The sequence below is a fragment of the Tympanuchus pallidicinctus genome, unplaced genomic scaffold (genome assembly GCF_026119805.1).
Source record: "Tympanuchus pallidicinctus isolate F22 unplaced genomic scaffold, pur_lepc_1.0 scaffold11, whole genome shotgun sequence".
In the NCBI taxonomy this organism is placed as follows: Eukaryota; Metazoa; Chordata; class Aves; order Galliformes; family Phasianidae; genus Tympanuchus; species Tympanuchus pallidicinctus.
In genome coordinates, this window is record NW_026294627.1 from 2,223,308 (window position 1) to 2,249,407 (window position 26,100).

At 39.0% G+C, this 26,100-nt stretch overlaps 1 protein-coding gene across 6 annotated transcripts in view; it reads right to left on the bottom strand.

Annotated features, from left to right (window-relative positions):
- The window catches only part of TENM4 (teneurin transmembrane protein 4), an 810,928-nt gene that overhangs the window by 473,614 nt on the left and 311,214 nt on the right, over positions 1-26,100 (bottom strand). For all 6 annotated transcript variants that reach the window (XM_052669278.1, XM_052669305.1, XM_052669320.1 and 3 more), the window contains one exon: positions 25,478-25,619. The gene's annotated coding sequence lies outside the window, so the exon portion shown is untranslated. The remainder of the gene's footprint in view (positions 1-25,477; positions 25,620-26,100) is intronic.

A 26,100-nucleotide genomic window follows, 5' to 3' on the forward strand; every position in this document is an offset into this window, starting at 1 on the left:
ACACCCCAGCTGTAGTTCACGTTATTAATAAAAACAAGTTGTTGGGAAGAGTTTCCAGGTCATGTTGTAAAGGCATCTAATTGGTAACAATGAATGACAGATTTCCTTTAAAATTCAGGAAATAACTGTTTGAGCCAAAAAAGATGCAAAATCCAGATAGCCAAGCCAAAGATCACATTTTGAAACAGTTGCACGTTGCTAAGACCCTTCTCAAAAGCCAAACTAAACTATTTGCAGAGAGTTTTAAGCATTCAAATGCTTCATTTTCCAGGCAGGAATGAGTTGCAGGAGAATGAATAAATAATGCAGGTCATAGTGGATCATTATCATTAATCTATAATAACTAGCTAACCAAACATAATGTAAAGGTTAAATTTCTAGAGGTATTGAGGTAATATCGATAAGGTCACGTGACCAAATTAAGACCATCAAACTTCTATCCTAAATTCCCTCTTTAACCTTTGGAGGAAAATAGGCAATATTACAGCATGACTCATCTTGTCTTAAAGGAGGCATCTGTAATAGCTGAGACCAATCATTTCTTTAATATTACCTTTTAGCACTGAGTACATACAGAGCCCAAAGTACCCAGCTTAGATGGAGACATCTAATCTTAAATGAGAAGATTCCCAACTTTTTAGAATAAAGGTCATGCAAAAGAATAAATTAGGTATAAGGCTGCATTGCACATGCACCAAGTGGATAACTTTGATAACCAAACTGTCATATATCTCCACTGATCATCACTGTTTCGCATGCAGGGGTAAGCAAAAAAGCTCATTAAATGCTATCGTTTTCGCTTCTGTTTATGACTCAGTTAATTTTATTAATGTGGTAGCAATTTTCTGTACTAAAGTGTAACCTACAGTGCTTTAAGACCTGTCTTTCAAGCAGTCTCTAGGGGCAGGGCATGTGCTTGGGATGTGAATAACATCTCCCAGGGTGAGCACCAAGAAGGATATCTACATCCCATGAGTGCATCACTTCTTGTTTGAGGACAGAAAGGTATGTAAGTAAGACCTTAAAAGTAGTTGTATCACTGCAACATAATGAATTCCACCGGAAACGCCTCATCTCATTGTAAAATGATTCAGAGGTGCACAGGTTCTATGGCCAAAGGGATCTCTCATCAGCCCACCTCAATACACAGACAAAACAGCTACTCCGAGCAGTTGGATTAAGCTTTTCCAAAATATAACTGATCTGGTTTTACAGACCCAGAATGATGATGAGTCTGCCACCTCTCTTGGTTAGGCGCTACAACTCTTAATTAACCTCACTGCTACAAAATTGCACATTCCTTCAAGATTGAATTTGTTTAACTTTGCTTTCCAATTAACAAACTTTGTTGCTCCCCTAGACTGCAATATCAAAAAGGCCTCCTTGTTTCAGAGCTTGTCCAGACATTGGTGTTTACATACAGAACAATCCCAATTCCCTCAGCTGCTCCCCATAAGCCCTGTGCTCCAGACCCCTCACAGTTTCATTGCCCTTCTTTGAACAAGCTCCAGGGCCTCAATGTCTTTCTTGTAGTGAGGGGCCCAAAACTGAGCACAGCACTCGGGGAGAGGCCTCACCAGAGCTGAGCACAGAGGGACAAACATCGCCTGCTCCAACAGTGCTGGCTGCACTATTGCTGATACAAGCCAGGATGCCAGCGGCATTCTTGGCCACCTGGGCACACTGCTGGCTTGTGTTCAGCCATGTGTCAACCAACATCCTCAGATCCTTTTTCCCCACACAATTTTCCAGCCACTCTGCCCCTAGCCTGTAGAGTTGCCTGGGGTTTTTGTGACCAAACTGCAAGACCTAATACTTGTTCCTCTTGTTAAAACATAGACAGTTGGCCTCAGCCCATCGATCCAGCCCATCCAGATCGCTCTATAGGGTCTTCCTACCCCAGGCAGATCAGCACTTCCTCTCAGTGTGGTGCCATCTGCAAACTTACTGAGGGGGCACACAATCTCTCCACCCAGATTGGCAATAAAGATATTAAACAGGACAGGCCCCAGTAATGACCCCTGGGGAGCACCACTAGTGACTTGCCACAAGCTGATTTTAACTCCATTCACCACCACAAGGAGCAGATGCCCATTACTGTGTTTTTGCCAGTCACCTGAGCAAAGGGAAGAAGTAAAAAAGAAAAAAAGAAAAAAAAATCCAAAAAGAAGAAAAAAAGAAAGGGAAAAAGGAAAAAAAAAGGGGAAAAAAAAGAAAAAAAAAGAGAAAAGGAAAAAAAGAGAGAGAAAAAAAGGAAAACAGAAAAAAAAAAGAAAAACAACAAAGAAAAAAGAGAAAAAGAAAAAAGGAAAAGGAAAAAAAAATCCTGAAGAATTATTCATCAGCTCAAGTGAGATTGTATCTGTAAAATCTGCACAGTAGCAATTCCCAGGAAGAGCTGGCAGCAACACAAACCTGACTGTGGCCCTCCAGCTCTAATCAGCTCCTCGATGCTGTGCCTTGCAGGAGCAAAGCAGCGACTGCAGTGATGGATGATTCCCCAACTGCTGCTACAGGCACTGTGAGAAGGGCTTCAGAAAGGCAGAAAACAGGGACTGGGAAGGGGAGGGATGAGAAAGGAGAAAGAAGATAAATATATGAACGAGGAAGTCAGGTAGGGGACTGATAACTAAGTGGGGTTTGCAGGTTGTAACTGGCAAAGGAATGCTTCCATGTGAGGACATGAATAGACATTTGTACAGAAAAGAGGAAGGGGGTGAAGAGGAAAGAAGGAGTGAGAAAAGTAATAGGCTGGCAGTGGAAATGGATGAAATTAATCAACAAATACCTGGACAGCAGAAAAGGTGACGTTTGTGAAAAACATACCATTGCAGAAAGGTCATGGGTAAATTGTAAAAGTGATGAATACGAATTCAGAATATTTAGATTTGCTAAGAATAGTTTCATTCTCATCAGACAAATGAGAAATTAAGATCTGGCAGAGGTATTTAGGAAGAAGATATAGGGTCTGTCTTTGCCAGTGTCTCTGCCAATATGCAGCCTAGGGCAAGCTATTTTAATATTGTCTCAGTTCCATTTTGCATAAATGATAACTGTGTCACTTTATAGACATTATTTATGTCCACACAGTATCATTTTTGAAGGTCCTTTACAGTTATGGGATAATTAGGCCTAGGGCCTCCAGTATGGGAAGGATGTGGAACTGTTGGAGTGGGTCCAGAGGAAGGTCATGAAGATTCTTAGAGGGCTGGAGAGCCTCTCCTACAAAGACAGGGTGAGGGAGCTGGAAATGTTTAGCTTAGAGAACGGAAGGCTGCGGGGAGACCTCATTGTGGCCTTCCAGTCCTTGAGGGGAGCTTACAAGCAGGAGGGCTTTTTACACAATCTGATAGTTATAGGACAAGGGGGAGTGGCTTTAAACTAAAAGAGGAGGTATTTAGGTTAGATGTTAGGAAGCTATTCATTACTCAGAGGAAGGTGAGGCCCTGGCACAGGCAGCTCAGAGATACCTCCATCCCTGGAGGAACTCAAAGCCAGTTTGGATGGGGCCCTGGCAGCCAGAGCTGGTGGGGGGCAACCTGGATGATGCTTAAGTGCCCTTCCGACCTAAGCCATTCTCTGACATGATTCCATGTTTCTGAGCAGATTTTCTTTCTGAGGACAGCTACGTACCACACCAGAGAACTAAAAGGTGAATGCAAGTCATCTAACATAAATCAAATATACTTTTGGCATCACATCCCACTGCTAATTTCCTCACTTTGACTTCCAGGTTGCTAATACACGGTGTGTGGTTGAGCTCATTGCATACAGTATTGCACAATGGGAAGACACCGAGCAAGCTGTTAAGGAAAGATCCCAATTACAAGCACTGGGATGTCATCTCTAATAGGGCAGGAATCAAATGGCCTCCCTTTGACTTGCCACTCTCGGCACACTGAAGTAACTGCCTTTGTGTACACACACACTGGGCACCACTTGCCTTAATGATGCAGATGGTGAAAATGTATGCTGCTCTCAGATAATGTGCACTAAAGGGTTTTTTTTCAGCTGCAAATAAAAAGACGTTTTAATATCTTCTTGGTATTTTATAAAAGTTCTTCCATAAAGAACATGCGCATGATTTACTGGCATTAAATAAAGGAAGTATCTGAAGAATCATCTACCTATCCTTCCATCTATCTATCATTAGATGTAATTTAATACTTAATGACATTTGTGATCATCATGCCATGCTTGTAATTGAAAATGAATAATTGAAATTCCAATTACCACAGGGGTCAGCGTAAGGGGAATTTGTATAGTAACTTGCTAGGCAATAGCCTAAATTTGCAGCCATGTTAGGACTGCAAACAATGTGTCTCATTCTTAAATTATTTATTGGGAAATGTCGTCTTCATTTCTCTTAGCTATTTCTATGAACAGTCGGGCATTGTCCTGAAAGACAGAAAATCTAAGTTTCTTCATGCTCGTTCAGCAGATGGCTGGAGAGCCCATCATCAGCACTTTTGGGGGACTCTCCATTGACATCTACCCTTATAAGAGCACTTGAAGATGACACCACAGAACCAGTTGCATTTGAACACCATCCACACATCTTTCAGCATGGGGGAAAACACAAGAAAGCAAGAAAGAAGAAAGACCACGAATAGGAATAGAATTAGCCCTAAATAATCAATTCTGGGCTTCAAACAGCATCCAGTGGCAAATCATCAACATAACAAAGGGGACTCATTTTCAGCCCATTAGCTTCTTGCAATACAAGGAACTTTTCTGGCTTTCTCAGAAATTTGATCCCCTAATGACTGCAGAAAGGGCATCAGGACAGAAAATAATTACAGTCTGTCAGACAGTCTGGCATTCAACCCTCCACATGGTCCAGCAGACGGTGTCAAAGATTTGACCTCAAGGGGGTTTGAAGCACATTGTCAGAAAATACTCATATAAATGGTCTACAGAGCATCCTACAGCTGATCAATGTCTTAAGTGAGCAATACTTAGCAGCTGGAATGTTTTTGATTAGTACATCTAACCCCTGATTGATTGCTATTCTAAATAATTAATTGTCTTGTTCGTGGGGGAACAAAATAAAACTTTAATAAGTGACAAGGATCTCAGTATCTCTGTTGCGGGCTATGAAGATGTTAGCTTTGCATTTCACTGGTCAACTTAAAACTTGCGTATGAATCTACATGCTTGTCCATTCAGAGCTGCAAAAGGGCATTTATTTCCTAATATGACGTTTAAACCCAAGAATATGAATCTGGCCATTCCCCTTAAACTTGCTACACCTCCAGGAATTTTAGGGTTACTTTCACTTTTAGTCCAGCTGATTTTTTTAGAAACGTATGAAGGCTTTAAGCATTAATCTTCTATCACTCGTGTTTAGAAAGAGCTATGAATACAACACATAATCATATTAGTTTGTGTTTGTTTGTTTTGAGTAGGGTGCTGATCATCCCACATTAGATACCTGAGCTGGTGCCCCCTGGCTTCTTAGAGGTCTTTTTCAGCCTTAACGATTCTATGACAACTGATTTGATCTGCCTGAAGATGTTTCTCTTTAAATGCCTGGGTTTGTGCAGTGACTTCTCCACTGAATGTTAGCCTTTCTGCATCCAAATTAATGATATGGTTCCCCCATTCAAGAAACAAAGTACTGATTCTGATAACTCAGATAGAATGGGACTTGGTACCTGTGGTTAACATCACAGAATCACAGAATGGCCAGGATTGGAGGAGACCTCAAGGACCATGAATCTCCAAACTCCCTGCCACATACAGGGCCACCAACCTCTCCATTTAATACTAGACCAGGCTGCCCAGAGCCCCATCCAATCTGGCCTTGAACATCTCTAGGGATGGGGCATATACAACCTCTCTGGGCAGCCTGTTCCAGCACCTCACCACTCTCATAGTAAAGAATTTAACCACCTCCAGCAGGAGGATGTTGGTATGAAGTCATTTGTTAATAAAATCTGAGAGACTGATTGATTGGATCTGCAGCCACTGAAATTTGTGCACAGCCTGGCATGAAAAGCAAACAAGCTGGACATCTCCCTTTTACAGAGATATCAGCCAAAGCATAGGCAGGCTTCATGGGAGAAGAAAACTGGGCCAGTCTTCACTCATTCCGTACTTCCATATTGCACTTTTAGGCTTGTCTGGTTGTTTTTTTGTTTGTTTGTTTGTTTGTTTTGTAGGAAGACCCCAGATGAGTGCAGGAATCCTTCCTCTCTAGAGCTGGGAACACTACACTCAAGATCTAAATTAATCCCTTCAGCAGATAAACAAACATTTCCTAAATACTCCTAAATAGCCATAACCCCAGGCATAAATAAGGGGGGCTGTAAGAAAGAAGGGGACAGACTTGTGAGCAGCATCTGTTGTGATTTGACATGGGGAAATGGCTCCAAACTAAAAGAGGGGAGATTTAGATATAGGAGCATTGTTTTTTATAGTAAAAGTTATGTGGCAATGAGGTGTCCTCATCATTCCAGGGGAGTTGGACCAGATGACCTTGAAAGGTTCCCTTCAAAACAAACAGTTCTATGATTCTGTACTGTAAGATCTTTTTGTGTATATATGCTAATGTTTTTAAATGATCTACATGATGTTTGAGCCTGTGTATTTTTCGCTCAGCACTACTAGATGGCCAGGCAGCTCACAATGTTGTTATTAACATCACATTTATAAGGACCATCATCATTGACTTTCAGAGGGTGAAGTGTCCTTGGAGAGGTTTTTTAAACAAACTTGATTTCAGCTTATGGACCAGAGACCATCATTATGTCTCTCACCAGCCAAAGAATGCATGTTTACACAAGAAGAGGCCACAGGTCAGAGGCAGAGAGCAGAAGCACAGACAGTGCAAATCAATATTTTTAGATAGCTTACTGTTAAATAAACTGGAAGACCAGGTCCAGCTGGTTTGTATCAGCTTCACCACACTTGGTATCAGTGGAAGAAGAACTGTTTACTCCTATCAGAGTTACAAGACTCAGCACAGTTATCTCAACAAACTTCTAGCTGGAAAACCTCGCATCTTCTCGGGGTAGTTAGTCATTGAGTATATGGAAGAGGTATAGAATAGAATCACAGAATTATTCAGATTCAGAACCTCTAAGGTCACCAAGCCCAACCCCAGTCCATCCTCACCATGCTCACTGACCATGTCCCTCAGTACCACATCTCCATGGTTCTGGAACATCTCCAGGGATTGTGAACTCCACCACCTCCCTGGACAGCCTGTGCCAATGTCTCACCACTCTTTCAGAGAATAAGTATTCAGCTTCCTTGCTTACAAATTAAAAGTAATTTAGAAATCAGAGTAAAATAAATTATTTACATTCCTAGATTATTTGAGTAATGAGGGTATGGTGAGTGTCAGACAGGTCACAGTGTTGGAAGGATCTGTGTTGTGATCAAGCAAAGCAATTTTCCATCTCCTGACTCTCAGCCTAGAGTCCTGCCTTCTGGATGAAGGGTCCCATCACTTCTGTGCATAGCAAAAGCCAAAGACAGAAAGCCTGAGAGAAGAAAAAAATGAAAAATCAATCTCATTAGTCAACAAATTTAGGCAAACTCTGGCTGGAAGGTTGGCTGTAATGGCATGGCAGAGTGGAAGAATTGCATGAGCAATACTGCAGAGGGCAAAAAGAGTTTTAAGTCTGACTATAAGAAACGTCATGTGGAATAAAATTCCTGCCAGGCTTGGCAGCAGTAATGTCAGGGTTGTTCACCTGTTTCCTTGTGAGTCATGTCCAACTTTTGGACATGCATTTCCATGTGTATCCAGCACAGCCTGAGGTGGGAACTAATGAGAGGTCTGTTTCTGACATGTGTTGATATACACAGCACAGTTGCCTAGCACAGATGCTGCTTTGCACATATTTCTGCACACTGGATTTGTAAGTCAACAGGGGCCCTGGCTCAGCAACACTCGTTTGGGAACTCCTCACTCCAGGCTTTGAATTCTGCCAATACTCTGCACAGCTTCTATGAATACAATAAATACCTGTAGAGCATCTACCTTCTGGGAGGATTATAGGCAAAGAACTACAAAAAAAATTCAATTTTTTTTAGCAGTGAAGCTTGCACGGTGGCTTTTTTTCTTCCCGCCTTCTTATCTTTCATAGAATTGTGTAAGTTTTAACCTTTTCATTACTTTTTCCTGACTGAAAGAATCAGAATTGATTTTGTTTACTGATTAAGACATAGGGACTCAAAGAAATGATGAAGTTACCTGAAGGTTAAATATTATAAATAGCTCTACTCACTTTTCCTTTGAAAGCCAAAACTTTTAAACATTCTCTTTAAAAATCATAATAATAAATGTTAATTCAGAAGTTCTACTGCATATCCCTCCACTGAGAATGTGACTAAATCATCTTGTTTCAAATAAATCTAGCCAAGATATGTGTCTGATGGCCACATTTTTAAATATTATTATTAGGAGAAAAAAATTTATGGTATGATAGCATACAAGATTCCAAGAGGGAATTATTATTGTTGCTACTTCAACTCTCCAGTGGCAAGGGATCTCCAGATCCATATGGCATCTCTATATCTGTGTATAATAAGATATAGTCTTACACCACTTAGTTGAATTTGATAATCAACATTTATTTCACAGGGGACGCTTTATTGATTTCTGCTTTGTTATTTTCCTAGCACTGACACTGTAGGCGAGAGAACTGTGGGTGCCCCATCCCTGCAGGTGCCCAAAGCCAGGTTGGATGGAGCCCTGGTGGGGGGCAACCAACACATGGCAGGGGCTTGGAGCTGATCTCTGATTCTGTGCTTCTATGATTCTTCATTGCTTTCATTATCTTTCCATTTCCCTGTTTCCCCTATGTATTTTCAGTGTAGCATTCCTGTACAGAGGACCTGATTCAAGCAGTGACTTCAACCAGTATAAGTTCATACTTAGGGGTATATTTTGGCTCAAGTTTAAAATAAAGTGAGAATTAGCCTCACTGAAAAAATTAAAAGGAATACTAAGCACTGTTATTACTGCTTGAAGCTAGCTCATGTACATTCATTCATTTATACTACTAAAGGAGCTTTGAAGACTTCTGCTCCATTAAACATCTTGATTCACAAAGTGAACAAAAAAAAAAAGAAAGGAGCAACTGTATCATAGGCTGACCTAAACGATCTTTCTCATTGTTTTTCTTTTCACTAAAAAGGCAGCTGTGTAATTGGCAAAAAAAAAAAAAAAAAAAAAAAAAAAAAAGTGGGATCAACAGAAACATTTAGCTTGGACCAATATATCAAATTTTTCTTTGTGGAGGTAGTTTTCCATTCTTTTACATGTTCTTTATTTCTTTAGGCCAACAGGTGTAAGCTAACAGTTTCTACCATGCTATTGAAATCTTTCATGTCAGTGTTTTTCTTATTTTTAGTTTTGTTTTTCTGGGATGGAGAACTGATAACATATACGTACATCACATCACATTATACAGTAAACAAACCACTGAAATATTTTACCTAGTTCCATCCATATGGCCATTTATCCATAATATCTGGACATACAATCAAAACAGCAGCAAGACATTAAATCTCAGACAGACTCAGTACAAATTTGTCCTATGTACCTTTTGGCAAGAGAATACCTTCTGTATGAGAACAACCTTACATTTCCACTGCAACAATGGTTTTCAACCTTTACTCCGTTGCAATCTCCCATGAATTTCACATTGCAGCAAGGACCTCTGCTTTTTGTCTAAAAGTCCTCTAAAAATGTGGAGGTACTATTTCTTTGTTACCTTTTGTGTTTATGCACAGAATTAACAGAATTCCAGTTGATTCTGGAAAGGCAACAGAGGATGACACTGAAAAGGGAATGTCCCTTAAGTTCTGCCTGCAGTCTTGCCTTAGGATCTGAAAATCTTCAGTTCATCTAAACCTGAGATTCATTCGGCCCTCCTCAAACTGAGTATCTACAGCCTTTCAGGAGCTCTCTGTACTTCCAAAACATTAATGATGGTACATTGCCCTTTTATGTAATAATGGAGTAAACTGAACTTCCTCAAAAGAAACAGATATAGGTTCAAAACACACTTCTGCAAGCAGAGGTGAGAAAGAGTTTCTGACAACACAGGAGTTAACCTCCTCCCTGTTGAGTGACCTTATAACAAGTTTAAAGGCTGTGTAGAAGGGGATGTTCTCTTTCCTTTGCATCTTTGCAAGATGGAATTAATGCTACCCAACTACCCAAAGGAATGGCACGGTGACTTTGTAGGCTGGTATTCAAAAACTAATCCACAGTCTTGATTCCTTACCCAAGGAATGGAGCTGGCAATTGCAACACAAATGAAGGAGAGAGATCCCATGCTGACAAGAAAAGAAATCTTATAATTCAAGTCTTCTCCAGAACCTATCCAAACATGTCATACTGGACTCTTTTTCTAATCCCCAGAATGAAGTAGACATTGCCAGCCACATGTCTTTATTTTAGACGTCTCTTTTAAAATGAAAAGATTGCAACCTAGATTGTTTCTCTCCACTGCTAAAAAAGCAGCCTGTGGTGATTGCCTCAGCTGTGAATATTTACAGTTGATCAGATGCACCTAATCCAGACTGCTTCTTTCCATATATGTTGTCATCTTTTTTTCCAAACAAAACTTGCATTTCTTTAAGAAATCTCCTTCACACTATCTAAAACAAAACCTCTATAAAATCCAGGATGAAGAAAAAAAGGCAAATTAAAACCTCCTGTTTTTCAGGCATTCACATCCCAGAATAGACCCAGAAATCTAACCACCGCTATTTGGGCAGCCAGAGGGAGAAACAGACTATAAACAAAACTAAAACAGATTTTATTGATTTTTCCCCATGCAGGCTAAGCTACATGCAAAATCAAAATCAAACACAGAAGATCAATAACTAACAGCAAGTCAAGTGCATTTTCAAATGACTTCTCTCTCCATGGTTTAAGGCATTTCTGCAATAAATCAGGTTAAGAAAGATACCTACAAATAATGGTTTGAAGTGGATTATGTCCCTTTTAAGGGTTCATTTCAATATATTTTCACAACGATGTACTACTCCAAAGCTGTTTGCCAGGTGTACTTCTCCATTGTCTGTGTATCATAATGGTAGGACTCAAAATGTTTTCTTTCACAGCAAAAAGAGCTACCATCAGTTGCTGCTCTGTGCTAAGCCCTTTGACCCTGAGATATACATACACACTTCCAGCTTACTGAACTATGGCACTCCATCATGTCAGTGTTCTGACTCCAATAGCTAACTCACAAATAGGGTTTAACCTTAGAATCACAGAATTATAGAATCATTATGGTTGGAAAAGGCCACAAAGATCATCTGCTCCAAACCTAACCCATCCTCACCATGCCTACTGACCATATCCCTCAGTGCTCCACTTCCACGTTTCTTGAACATCTTGAACAGGGATGGTGACTCCACCACCTCCTTGGGCAGCCTGTGCCACTGCATTACAACTCTTTCTGAGAAGAAATTTTTCCTTATATCCAATAACCTTGCAAATTCTGCTCAAAACTTGGCATAAGCCAAGGATAAACACAAAGATACTATGAGTTACTGCAGATGTGCAAGTGGCATTCTGGGCCACAGCTCCTCTCTCATGAATTGAAGACTGCTGGAGAACAGTTGACTCCAAATAACTTAGATTCCAACAAAGACAGAGCCTATAGAAACTATCTGGATGGAAAACTTACATAGTATTTTATTGCAGTCCCTGAGACAGTTTCTAGACCACACTAGATTACTTATGTATCTTGCATTTAAAGTTCCCTGGAATTTCTCATACAAATAAGTATTATAAAAGGAAGGACAATTCAATTTACATTTGATGGGGTACAAAAGTCACTGTAATTGAATGATAATTTGCCGTGAAGCACGGATGTGAGTCCTCATGTTTGCCTCTTGACCTGAAAGGATACGGCTAGTGAAAATGTCTAGAGGATAATTACTGCTGGGCTAACCCTGAGGCTTGGCTATTATTCACAGGTCAATCTCTCTAAGATAATTCCCAGGATAATATTACTGAGGAACATGCTCCCTCTGCATAATGCAACACCTGCCTCTCTCTGGTGAGATCCCAGGAATGGAGAGATGAGCTTTGGCTTTTCTTTGCTATCTGTATTAGGCTTTCTTGTAGGGCAGAGATTGAGAGCTACAAAAGGGGAAAATAATGGAAATGTCACCTTGTAACAGGGAATCTGGGAAGACTTAATTTTCATTATTTATCAGGGCTGTAACTTCTTGCAGTCTGTAAAGATGGGGGTACATACAAATGTCATTTAATTTCTCAATTTAATTGCTGATGACCAAAAGGAAAAACATACCTGCTGAATAAGATCAGAAGTTTACTTCCAGGACCCAGATACAGAAGTCAACTCTGTGCTCTGTTTCAGGTAGCGCTGAGATGGTCTGTGGGCTTCTATAGCAGTGCACATGCACAGGAAAGACCAGGTCATAGGCATGCATTGCAGTGAGCTCAGCCTCCTTTATTTCCCTCTGGGTCCTAGAAACTTATGGCCAGAAAAGATCTCCAAAGGTCATCTAATCCATCCCCTTGCCCCAAGGCAGGCTTATCTATGGGGAGGTCATGTCTGACAGATGTTTGTTTAACTTGCTCTCATAGTGATGGAAACTCATCAAGCATTGAAGATTATCTGTGTATGGTGCTCAGTGTCCTTGGTGTTAGAAACCTTTCCTTCCCAGTGTTATAAATGTATCCTTTATGTTGGAAGACAAGAAGCAGCATAAGCTGATCAACAGTGGAAAAATATATAATGAGGGGGGAAAAAAACAATACCCAAGGGGGAAAATCAGGGGAAAAAAAGCCCAGCAGTCTAAAACCAGTCCATGGGTTGGTCTGCAACAGCTCAGAATTTTGCAAGTCTGGAAACAGTACTGAAGGGAAGAGTCTAGAGAGCCCGGTGCCAGCCGTAAGACTAATAATTAATAGCAATTACACATCTGGTCAAAGGCCACTGGTATAGTAAGGCTACATGATTAGTCTGGCAGCAACATAGGGGGAGGATGGGAAAAGGTATATAAAGGCTTTAATTAATGCTACTTCTAATGTTATTAATAATGTATGATTAACTATTTAAATATTAATTTCTTTTATTACCTTCTCTTATTTTGCTATGTTATTGCTTAGATAAACAAAAAGTCATCTCCACAATAGCTCATATATGAAAGTTACTGGTAAATTTTCAGCCCTGCATGGCAAGACACACAAGTCTTCATGTTGTGATTCAAATTATTATAAATCTCTTTAAGTTCAGTTGTGTTAATTATGTCTTTCAGCTCATTAGATAGATAAAAGAACTGGAAGTATCATGTGTACTTACTAATCTAATTAGTAACTTCTATGTGTTGTTTCTTGTTTTGTGTAATCTTTTTTTATTTTTCCTTTTAGAAAATGCAGACAAATAAACTGTTTGTTGTTTTTGTTTTTTTTTTTTGTACACCAACATTGTGTGGAACAACTCCAAAAGATACCGGCTTAAATTGGAAACAGCTGGGTGAGGGGAAATCAGCTATCAGCCTCGAGTTACTACTACTGTAACTGGAAACAACTTTACAAGTACACTTGGATAATTCATATTATTTTGCCAACACTTTGAAGTTACACTTTCCCCCTTCATTTCTTAAGTCAGCAAGAAACGGTTATTAAAGGCATCTCTTAAAAAAATGAAACTGTCAAGATGTGGCTTTGAAATCTCTGAAAAGACGCCTGTAACATATAATGTGCTATAAGCACGTCTATTAAATTATGGCTCTTGTGGTTCTAACACAGAAATACCAGAAAAGAATTCTTTTCACATAGGATCAGTAGCAAGACAATAATGGAAAACATTTGGGCCGAAGGTAAAAGTTGGCTAAAGCAAGCTCCTTTCCATCTGCTTGTTATCAGTAGTTATAGGAGCCAGGCAGGTGACCCATAAATTTTTTTTAAATGACAGACTTTTGTTTTTGACTGTGTCACAATGAAGGGTCTTGTTTTAACTTTACAGAGATATTGTCCAGGACTTCAACATTAAATAGCAGCTGTTAGTAAAGAAGAGAGCAGCGCTGAGAAAAATGAGAATGATTTTCCTGTGTTGAAAAAAAGAAAAATGCTAAGAAATAGTCTTCAGAATTTACTAAACATTGTTGTGTTAGAAAATTAGTAGACTGAAATCAAGATGAGCAGTGACCAACTAACTTCCCCCATCCCACATAAAAGAAATGAAAAGGGAAGTAAAAGCATGAGGAAAGACAGCAAAAAACTTATCTAGGTGTGCAAAGAAATCCATACAGAGCAGACACTGGGGCACACTTTATTTAGCATTGAACCAAGGATTCAAAGGTGAAGCTCCACAAGCTCACAGCAGAAAAAAGGTACAGATGCTTAACAGTGAATGCACTTAACCACTTAAGCACACTTGTGATAGGCACGAGGGGATCTCTATCTCTGAATGTGCTCAGAGCGTCTCTGGAAGATAAGAGTTGTCTGCACAGGAGTTTCTAGGCTCCAACAGGGAATGAATGAAATTCCATCACCCTCATTAAAGAGGAGGTCAAGGTGGAAGAGCTAATGGTTTCTCTGACCTCAACAATCTTTGAAATTATGAAACTGTTAGATTAGGTTGCTGGTCTAATTGTCTGGGTCTCTTGGAGTTGTATTTTTTTTTATTTTTTTTTTTACACAGGTTTTTCCACTTTATATATTGCTTGTAACTTACTATAGTTGGGATAGATGCATTATCTAACCTAAGATAGATGATTAATCTTAGGTTATTTCTCAATACATAGCTTCTCTAAAAATGATGCTTACTTTTGTAGAAGTAGGTGCAGGTTGGTATTCAGTAGCTATAATGTGACAAAAACCTGCAAGTTCCCTTAAAGGCATTCTTTATGATGCATCCTCTCTAAAATTTTTTGTCACCAAGAATGTTACTGAACTGATAAATCAATTCAACAATTTTAATTAACAGCAGTGAAGGCAAAATAACATGTAATTATAAGTGAATTAAAAACACGAGCTCTATGCTTAATTTTACTTGCCTTTTTAAAGCTAAATTCCTTCTCTGCTATCCATCCAACAAATTTCTTGGTGCTCATTTTGCAACTAGGGGTTCTGCAGATGCAGGAAAAGTAGAGTGCTCTTGCAGAGATATGCCATGTTTCCTAACCAAGCAAAGGCAATGATGTGAAATTCTTTAATGATCAGGCTCTGGGATTGATCTTTCGAGACAGCACCAAAGGGAAAAAAAAAAAAAAAAAATCTAAAGCAACTTTTAAGAAATCTCAGATGGACTTCAGATGAGATTATATGCATAGATGATCTACCTAACCTTTAGGGCAAATCTGGTTGCATGTAAGCTTTTCCACAGAAATGAGAAATGAAATCAATCTATGAAGTTAAGACTTAGATCTTGAGTCAAGGCTGTGCAATTACAGGGTTTTATTCTGTCCCATCAAACAGCTCTTAAAGTCAGACAACAAAATCACCTCAATTTTCATGAATGTCCAGACCAGTTCACCTTTGAGGGAAATTATACAAAAACCGATGTCTCCTGTGGTTTTAAGAAGAAATGAGAGGAAACTCCACCTTTGAGCTGACCTTGAGATTTAGGGGAACCTAAGGGTTTGAATAACTGTTAACTATCGGCAAAGGAATTTAACTCATTCTTGCGCAGAGCCTCATCCTTTGTGAACTGAAGGCACAGGAAGATTCAGGAGTTGAAACATCACAGATTCGTTTAGCCCCGTATAAGAGAACTTCCCACAATTTGACAAAGGAATGAAATTTAGAAAAGTGCAGGCGGAGTGCAAGAGACAAGAGGCTAATATCTTTAAATGCTGGCGTTTAAAGCATCAGTAGGGAGTGGCATCTTTAAAACTCGCCTATTTACTGGGGGGAAGAATTAATTTGTCAGTATAGAATGAAGGTGTGATCTGAATGATGAAATCGATGCAGACTGACTGACTGTATGATATTATGGAGCAGCACCTGATTTGTCAGTATTCTCTTCTTGTGCTTGCGTGTTACACATTTAATACACATGAAAAACAGAGAAGTAGAGAAGGCCAACAAAACTGCTCTTCACTGAAAATGAAACTGAACAATAGAAACAAGCAAAGCATTGGTGCATATGTGTCTTCAAGTCAGCCATCAGACTGAACACCCGCAGAATTCATGATATTTCTTCAGGGATCACTTTCTGTTGCTAATGCTGCTGTAAATGGTTCCATATCTTCATAAAGGAAAGGCTATGGGCAGCCAAAGGAGCAAGTGTTGGCAGCAAAGAGCAGTGATTAGAGTCAATGGCTGGGAGAAAAGGTCAACCATGTGAGCTGCTGGGCTTAACACAGGTTTAACCAATGAGATCCTGTTACACAGAAGGTGAAAGTCAGTGATCCAATGCTTTACTTTGGCATAATCTGTGTGTTTATTAATTAAATAGCAGCCACAGAATGTGGGGAGAAATGTAGCTGCTCTTTGCTTTGGCCCTCACAATCAGGCACTCACAGAACCTGGGGTACATTTTGGTGCCAATCCTGTTCTTGCACTGTTCCTTCTGTTTGCTTGTTCACTGCCTTCCTTCCTGCCCTTCTTTTCTGTGCCATTCCTCCTGACCCTTATTCTTCCTTTCTCAAATGTATTTTTTCTCTTTTTTTTTTTTTAATATAGCTTCAGCTCTCTGGTCACCCTCCTTTGGTTTCTTGTGGGCAACAGTTCTGGGTATCTGGTACTTTTCACTTCACTCCCTGCCTGTCAGCAATATTAACATATGAAGCTCGATGAAAGAAAAATAAACCTGCTGATAGGCCATGCCAGCCAGAGCCTTGATGCAATTAAATACTAATTCAGATTCAGATTTGTGACAGTTTGCAAGCAATTCAACCCCACTTTGTCCTGAAGATACACTTAAGGTAGTTCTCTTCTTAACAACAATGGAAAACGGATGTAGTTCTATGTATTTCCACAATGAAAGACATTTTGCCTTGCTAAAAGCAACTTAGTCTCACTGGGGCTCCTTTTCCCCCCCCTTTTTTTTTCCTTCGTAGAACAGTTAGAAAGCAGTGATTTTAAATTGTTATGCAGAGGATGTGGAATCGAAGTTCTTTTTGCGATGACAGTGCTGTGTATTCCCATCACTGTTTTCCCAAATCATACATAACCATTGTTCTGGGCTTTTACAATCCAAAATCAGATATGTTTCATAGAATTATTGAATCCTTTGGGTTGGAAAGGACCTCTAAAGACCATCTGGTCCAACTCCCCTGCAATGAACAGGGACACCTATAGTTCCATCACACTCCGTTCTAGCCTGACCTTGGATATCTCCAAGGATGGGGCATTCACCACCTCTCTGGTGAACCTCACCAGTGCTTCACTACTCTTAGCATATTAAGCCTTTTCTTATATCCTTAGTCTCCCCTGTTCTAGTTTGAAACCAATTCCCCTTCACCCATGTACTGAGTACAACTGTAGTTACTTGCATGGCTATACTGATACAACACCTAATGTTCAATTAAAAATGTGTAGAAGTGTCGTAACGCTGTACCTCATTCCTTTCATGACAGAAGGCAGCCTGGTCCAAAGCCTGATTGTTATTTCAAAGAAGAAATTTTTCACAGTATGCAACCTGAACCTCCCCTGGTTCAACTTCACACCATTACCTCTCACCCTATCTCTAGATAAACTGGGAGTAGAGACCAGCCCCCCTACCTTACTACAACTTCCTTTCAGGAAGCTTATTTGTTCTGTGACTGTGTGTATTTGTGTGTGCTTTTAAAGACCTTCTAAAGATTTTCTGAAGACTTCATGCTCATTATCTCCATTTCAGAAAGAATTACAGAATCACACAGAATCACATAGAATCACAGAATCACAGGGTTGGAAGGGACCTCTGGAGATCTTCAAGTCCATCCTCCCCTACAGCAGGTCACATAGAGAGGCATCCAAACAGGTGTCAAGTATCTCCAGAGAAGGAGACTCCACCACTCTCAGAGCAATACGTTCCAGTGTTTTGTCACTCTCACAGTAAGGAAGTTCTTCCTCGTGTTAGTACAGAATTTCCAGTTTGTGCTCATTTGCTCATGTTCTCTTGCTGCATGTCACCAAAAAGAGTCCATCCCCACTGACTTCACTATCACAAAAGAACTGATCTAAGAACCCACCTACAAAATATCTGGCCCCGCTGTGATACGCAACATTACGTTGCAATAAAAACATGCAGACATTGTGTGCCAACCCCATCCTTCAGTCTGGCTCCCTGTACATCAATATCACAACAAACACAGTGCACCATATATCACCACACAGTTCCTGAAGAAAGACACCGGTTCAATATCAGTGTTCAATCTCCTGAGCTAAAGAACAAAACAATGCATTCAGGGAGGTACTATTTTATAAATATGGTTTATTAACCTGGCAGGCTTTAATGTTTGAATGTAAAATGAATCCCTCCGTCTCACACGAGTATTGACAGAAAATGCCATCACAAATGGCACCACTACAGAGGATGGTAAGAAAATTGTTTTCTTGTGCACCATAATTATTCTGCTGGAGAAGATACTCAGCAAACCTCTCAGCTGCTGATGGACAAACTCATGCTTTCACCTCATCTTATAGCAGCCTGCTTGATTTATTTCAGCTGATTCTTTATGAACTCCTAATTTAGTTGTGTACCGATGATTTTAAATACCAACTACAGCCAGGTACATAATAATGGGAGATTAATTGGGTATGATGCAGTATAAGAAATCCAGATAATTAAACCATGAGCACAGTATACTTGTCTACAGGAGTATCAACAAATGTAAAATAAAACAGCTTAGTATTTCACAATACTAAATGTGAAATGAAAATGAATGACAAAGTAAGAAAGATTGCTACAGACATTTATACATATTTTAAGCATGTTTTGAAAGGTAATATACGTATAACTGTAACATTTCTATCAAATCCTTCAAGAGTGCTAACAGAACTGTAACTATTTAAGAGATAGAGAGCATCAAATGAACAAAAAGAAAATATCCAGGAGGTAAATATCTGGTTATTTTCAGTTTGACTCATTGTGGAAAAAAGGCAAAGTAATCACATGAAGGTTCTGGAGTTTGCAGAATCTTGCATATATTCTGACAACTTATTAGTAATTAGGTATATACGACTTCAAAAGCATCCTCACAATATACTCAAGGATGTTTTTGCATATCCTTCTCAAAGTTTTTATCATGCATTTGCTCCTTGCACCTATTAATATAGACTTCACAATTTGTTTAGTATTTGTTTAGTATTGGCAGAGAAATTCAAGGATTGAAAGAGAACATTTTCACAATATCCTTCTTATCCCAGGTAACAACCTGGGATTTGTTTGTCCTTCCAGACAGATACCAATTTAAAAAAGAGGAGAGGAAAAAAAAGAACAATAGCAAGGGACTGATTGACAAGTGCTATTGAGCAAGAGTTCCTTCAACTACTTTATGAAAAGAACACTGGATTTCATTAATTTTTGTTTTCAAAAGCTATCTATATTAGAAAGAGTTCATTCAGAGGTATTAACTATTTTTGTCCTGCAGATCATGTATCCAAATTCAGAGCTCACCTTCTCATGGCAGGCGGCCTTTTTCCCCTTGCCCTGTCTGCAGTAGGCAGATAAGAGGCTAGTGGAAAGGTCTTGCATCCTTATTATATGCAAAGAGTAAAGGCATTTATAGTGGGCTCAGTATGCTTTGAAGGACCAACTTAAAATACATAATTGCTATATCTGCAGATACAATGAGGATTGTGCTATCTTGGCAACACAGGTGGGAAAAAAGAGTGCTCAGAAAACTGCCTAAAAATTTTCTAATTTGCATGCTCCACAGTAAACTTCTCAATATGGAAATTTTTAACTATTTCTAATGGCAGGACACGAGATCATTCCTATCAGCTGCAGGCCACCAAAGTGTAACAAAAGTTAACATAGACAAAGACCATGGCTCAGACAACGCTTGGCCATAAACACCCTTTCCTCCAAGTATGTGGATATTTTACTCAAGTTTATTTGATGGGGAGTTGTGCAGCAGGCATGGATTTGAGCGTACAGAATAAATGTTTTCAAGGAGAATCAAGGAAACAATAGATTTGGAGCCACCAGAAATGTCACAGAGCTAGATGCAGAGAGGACAACACAGTGCACAGTTTTCTTCAGAGAAGTGGCCAAGATAAAATCAAAATACCAGATCTGAATTCAGTAAAGCCTGAGAACAAAGACAAAATAAGAATTCTACTGCTGTGAAGATTAAAGAGCCTGCAACCACTATTATGGATCTATTCACAGTTGCAGTTGAGGACAGGATTGAAATGGTAGAATTTCCTTCTCAAACTCAATGATGATTTTCTACATACAGTCTGTCTTCCTGGGGTACAGAAACAAGGAAACTAGCAGAAAAATTTGTTTTCCCCATCCATGCCATAAGTAGGAAAATCAAAGAAGGATACAGGAATCAAACTGAAAAGAGATGAGAAAGGTGGGAGTAGATGGTGGGAGAATCCCATCTAGTACATCTCATTGGGCATCTGCATGGCTTACTTTTGCCTGGTAATTTGCCTCCACGTTGAAACAAATCACAGTATCCTTTGGATAGGAAATTTTTAAGAGGAGAGAAGCCACTTTGGCAATAACTTGACTCCTCAGGCACTTCAGATTTGGTTATGGTGTATGTCATGTTGCTGTTATGAATTAGCCAAGTCAAGGATCCAGAGGATTAACCTCCTTAGCAGGGATATTGTGAAGTGGCTGATATCAGTTCACTATACCATTCATGTATGCCAACTGCAATGGCATTAAGTATGAAGGGAACTTACAAGGATGGAAATGCCTCCAGCCAAGAATCTCATCCCACTTCTTTGCCTGAGGATATCTAGTCCAGATAGGCAGTCTAAATCCCCACTATGGAAGTGTTGACACAGAGGAAGGAAACTTCACCTAACATTTAGCTGAAGCTTCAATGTGTCAGCAAAGTCAGCCACTCTCCCCTTACACTGTTTCCAAGAGCTGACAGAGAACATGCACTTGTCTTTCCCCCTAAAAAGACAGATAAATGGAAGATACCTGTAGCTACAGAGCCTTTGGATGTTGACGAAGATAGGCTTTCTAGTTTTTTCTTAATGTTTTCTTCTTTGTTGGTCTCCTTTCTTCGTTTTTAACTCTGATCCTCCTGTTTATAGTATAGAGAACTACTAGATAATTCAGGTTTGACAAGGACTGAGGGAGATTTGTAGTTAAACCTCCTATCAGGTCCAGTTAGATTAAAGACCTGCCCAATTATTAGGGTGGAGATTTCACAACTTCACCAGACTTACACAACTTCAGTGGAACCCCTGTTCTGAAAATGCTAAAAAAGAAATGACAGTATTTTTAAAACATATTATATGAATGCCCCCATTATATAATTTGTATTCTCAAAGACTGGCTTCAAACTTCAAGTTACTGAAGTTACCACAGTGGCAGTTTTGTTAATTCTGTTATAAATATTCAATTTTTAAATGTATTTTTGCTTTGCAACAGTGCTCTGTGTTTCAGTCCATATAATGTAGCTATGCTGACAGGTTTATATCTGAGGAAAAGAATTACTGTGCACATCAGCAAATATGTTTTTCCTTCTTCCACCTGTAGAAACAACATCAGCTTTATCCAATAGTTTTGTGGCACTCTATGTCTTTTCCAAATCCTTCTGATAAATTACCATGGATCAATGTCGGCATGTCTAATGAAAGAGGTAGTGTACTTTAATATTTTCAGCTAAAGGACAGGGTTCTGGAACTCAATTTATATAGTATAGGCTGCGAGGGTCTGAGTATATCACCTCTTCACATCCTATGTTTATTTTCTGGAAAGACTGTATCATGAAGGAACAACAGCAAAAAAGATAATAAAACAATGTAAGTTCTAAAGGGGATGAAGTCCTAAAGGGGACAGAGAAGGTTGCTCTATGTATCTCATAGGCCTTCACGAATATCAGTCAGCCTCATTTTTCTCCTATTATAAACTGGAAAGATAGAATATTATAATCTACCAAAGTCTTCTTTGCAATTCCAGAATAGATGTAAGATTGCTAGATCTCACCTCTCCACACTGGGTCCCTCAATGTCCCTTAATTCAGGTTCTGAGCAAGATCTGTAACTGAAATGTGATTAAAGAGAGACTAAACCAAGGAAAATACAATGTGAGAACAGAGGGCATGGTCAGATGCTCATCTCTGATCAGTGTCTGTGTTTCTTTCTTGTAACAATAGTAGTGAACCCTTACAAGGCAACAAATGACTTTATTTTGCAGACCATTAATCTGGCATCCTGGGGACATCAAATTACTGTCTCTCAGGGAAGAGGATGGTAACAGCTGATAGAAGAAGAAACTATCAATTTTGTAGTAGAACCAATAAAAATGTGCTAATTACTGTTCATCTGGACACTCCTTGACACAAGAAACTATGTCCCTTCAATGATGGTTGCACTTGCTTGGGGAAAATACTCCTACCTAGATACGTGCTGTCTTCTCACTGCAATTCAGTTGTGCCAAAGGCTCCAACAAGCTTGAGAAATATCTTTAATAAAAGTGACAAATGATTGCTCCTGTTTCATGTCTCCATCAACTCCCTACTTGCAGTAAGCAAAACAGAGTTCACTGTTATAGAAGATCTTTCAACCTCGAGGTCTTTGAGGACATGGCACCAGCAAAACAATGGCCTTGATTCAGTAGATGCCCTACAGGAGTTCTCTGTATGTTTATTATGGAAGCTCAACATGCCCAGTGTGCAACCAGAGATTATTTTTCTTCCAAAGGCCAAGCTTGCATGGAATTCTGCTAATTAAATGCACTATAGAAATGTCAGCCTTTACCCTCTCACATATATACATTGCATCCTTTGTCCTTCATATAATGCTGTTAAAGTGTTCTGCAGACATCATTTGATAGAATAATAAGATATTATTATTGAATCTTTATGTCTCCTATTGTTCCAAAAGCCTTGACCTTGCTTCCCCAGTACAGAGGTCTGTCTACCAGGCTAATCATATTGATATCTGAGTGCCTCAGAGGAGATCCTTATGTGGCAACATTTCTGCAGGAACTCAAAACTGGCCAGGCACACTGATAAAATCCATTTATAACCCCTGTGCATTTCTGCAAGGTTATAATCCAATTCCTATTTCAAATGTAAATCTCCATCCTGGCAGCACAGAGAAGTGTGGTTCTGATAACTCAGACTCCCCCAGTTCTCAGAGTACCCTATATAGGTATTGGTGGATGTGATTTGCTGTCAAGACAGTAACCACTGGGAACCAGGATGAATAGATGTCCATTCACTGCACAGTCACGTAGTACTGATTGATGTCTGGAATACGGAACTGTTATGGGAGCAACTCTTCATTTATGTCCTTCACTTTTTGTTTGATAATACAATGTATTAACACTGCATGTTTTACCACAGACAAACAGATATTAGCACATCTCCTTATGAACATGTTGTTTTTCCTTGACTGCGTGTGTTGTATAGATGTATCTATAAATATCCATGCGCACAGCAGGGTACGTATGATACATCTGGCAGGGAATGGTTACCCCCAGCACAATACCGAGTTTTAATTTAATCTTGGCTTGTTTTCATAGCTGTCAAAAAGTCTAGGTTAGGTTGATGGTTTTTGAGAGGGAAAAATTGCAACTTGTGCTAGTTGTGTTTTATCCCTCCTCTTTAGCAAGTCATGATACTTGTGAGGGCTTTTTCCTCCAGGAGTGAGACAAAACAAACTGATACATAAACTGCAGATACGAAGTTATGCCATGGTATCATCAATGCCCTCTGAATATCTGTTTGTCTGACAAAATAGCCAAATGCTCCATTTTACCATTCACAGCCTCTTCGTTACATTTAGTTCTTGAAGTGAAAGCAGAGTGCTTCCCTGTTGCCTCACCACACTTTTAGTTTGTCCTGAAAATTTTTTTTTTTCTCTCCAATACTGTTGCGATACCTAGGCTATTGTTTCTTTTTATTGAAATATCTCCAGGAATCTCCAAAAGAAAAAATAAAAGAGGCTTTATATAGCAGTGTTATTGTTATATCAACCTCTACCAAATCAGTCAGATAGAGTCAGAAATATAAACACCCCTTAAAACACATTTATTTTAATAAAGACATTTCAAAAACAACGTGCCTGTCACTGTTAAAATGTGCATTTTAAATAACTTGCCCAAAGCTGCACAAGCCCAGACTCATCTCGTTTCTATATAAACATCATAATATGAAATATGTAACTACAGCCTGGGCTGAGGGAAGAATACAAGCATACACTTACTGTTTAAAACCAATGGAAAATCAGTACATACATAAAGTATAAAGATATATATTGAAGTCATGTTTGAATAAAGACATTCTTCTGTGTTGAATTTCAAAACCAGAAATGTTATAAGACTCATAGCCCCATCCTTACAAGTCAGGCCATTACATCTCCTGTTAATTTATTTCTATACTTTGAAATATGGAGTTCCTAACTTGAAGCTGTAGAAATACATTTTCCACATTTTATTTTATTTTATTTTATTTTATTTTATTTTATTTTAGTCTGCTTAAAACCTCGGTTCACCACTTTAATAATATGCCAAATTTCTATTGATTTTATTTTCTGAAATATTTGGGATGCGTACTCACACAGTATTCTGTGGCTGACAAGTTCTACTTGTTAAATACAAATATTTGTTGAATACAAATAAAATTACGGTTCTAAAAGGCATCTCATGCAGCATCATTAGATGAGTCAAAATTAGTAGATCCACAAGGTATTGTAAAATCAGTGGTAGTTACACTCATTCAGAATAAGTGTTGGTGGAAGTCAAGATAAATTTATCAATTTGGAAGTCAATATGAAGTCTGTAATTGTTGTGAGAAAAGCATTATCTTTGTACTGAGAGTGTTGAAAAGAAAAAAAGGCGACTTTTGTTGGGTGTTAGGAGAGTTGGGAATGCTGGTGAGAGAGCAGAGGAGCAACAGCCAAGAGTAAGTTATGTTAAGGAGTACATGAGCTGCCATAAAATTATATGCTGATTATTTCTTGCACTTCAAATGAACTTCTAGAACAGTACGTTGACATGTCAACATTATTTATTCAAGTTTCAGGAACCTGGGAGCATTTCTTGTCTTGATTCAATCACTTCAGTTAAATCTCTTGTTACCAGTACATAAAAAAAAAGTCTTTTTTCAAGTGATAACAATTTATTAAACAATGAATTTTAAATGACACTGCAAATATAATTTTGTGCATTTTGTTCCTTTCATTTCTTTAAAGAAAATCAAGGATGAAATCAAAAGGCAAATAATGGTGCTTTGGAAGACCACAAGAAATAACTTGATTTATCAGCTCCACTTGGGTATTAGTGCATATGGAAAAAAAATGATAAATATATAAATCCCATATACACAATAAATTTTTATTGTTTTCTCTCATTATTACAAATAAATCTTTTAAAAAAAAAGATGGTGTACTTACATATTTCAGATCCTCATTTGTCTAAGAATATAAAGCACTCAATTCATGTGCCAGAATAACTCCGATGGTGTCTTCTCAATCCCCTTTTGTGTTCACGATCCACAAAAATCAGAGTGCCACTGCAGTGGTCCAACCATTCTCACTACAGAAAAGGAGCCAGGTGTTGTGTGTCAGAATAAAACTGGCATGGATTTGTAAAGTTTGTTTGCTTGACAACTGCCAGGAATTCCTGGCATGAGCCTTCATAATTCCAAAGACCCAGACAGATTCTTCCTATTTGTGAGCAATTGATTGAAAGTACCTACACAAAAAGGTGTAGTGAAATACCTCCACAACCTTTTTCAGAGATTACCATCTCAACAGAACAGCAATGAGCATCTGACTTTGGGTCTATATTGATTTTAGGAAATTAATGTTTTCTTCCATATTTGCAAGTCATCCACCCCCATGCTGTCTTCCCATGCTTTAATTTCCACAGGAACAATATACAGTCAGCCAGCTCCGAGTAACATCCTTGTTCCTACCCAAGATGCTCCTGGATCAGTACATAGGAGATGCCACAACCCACTGGTGGCTTCACCATTTAAATGTGCTCTCAAAGGCTGGATGATTTCAATGTGGTT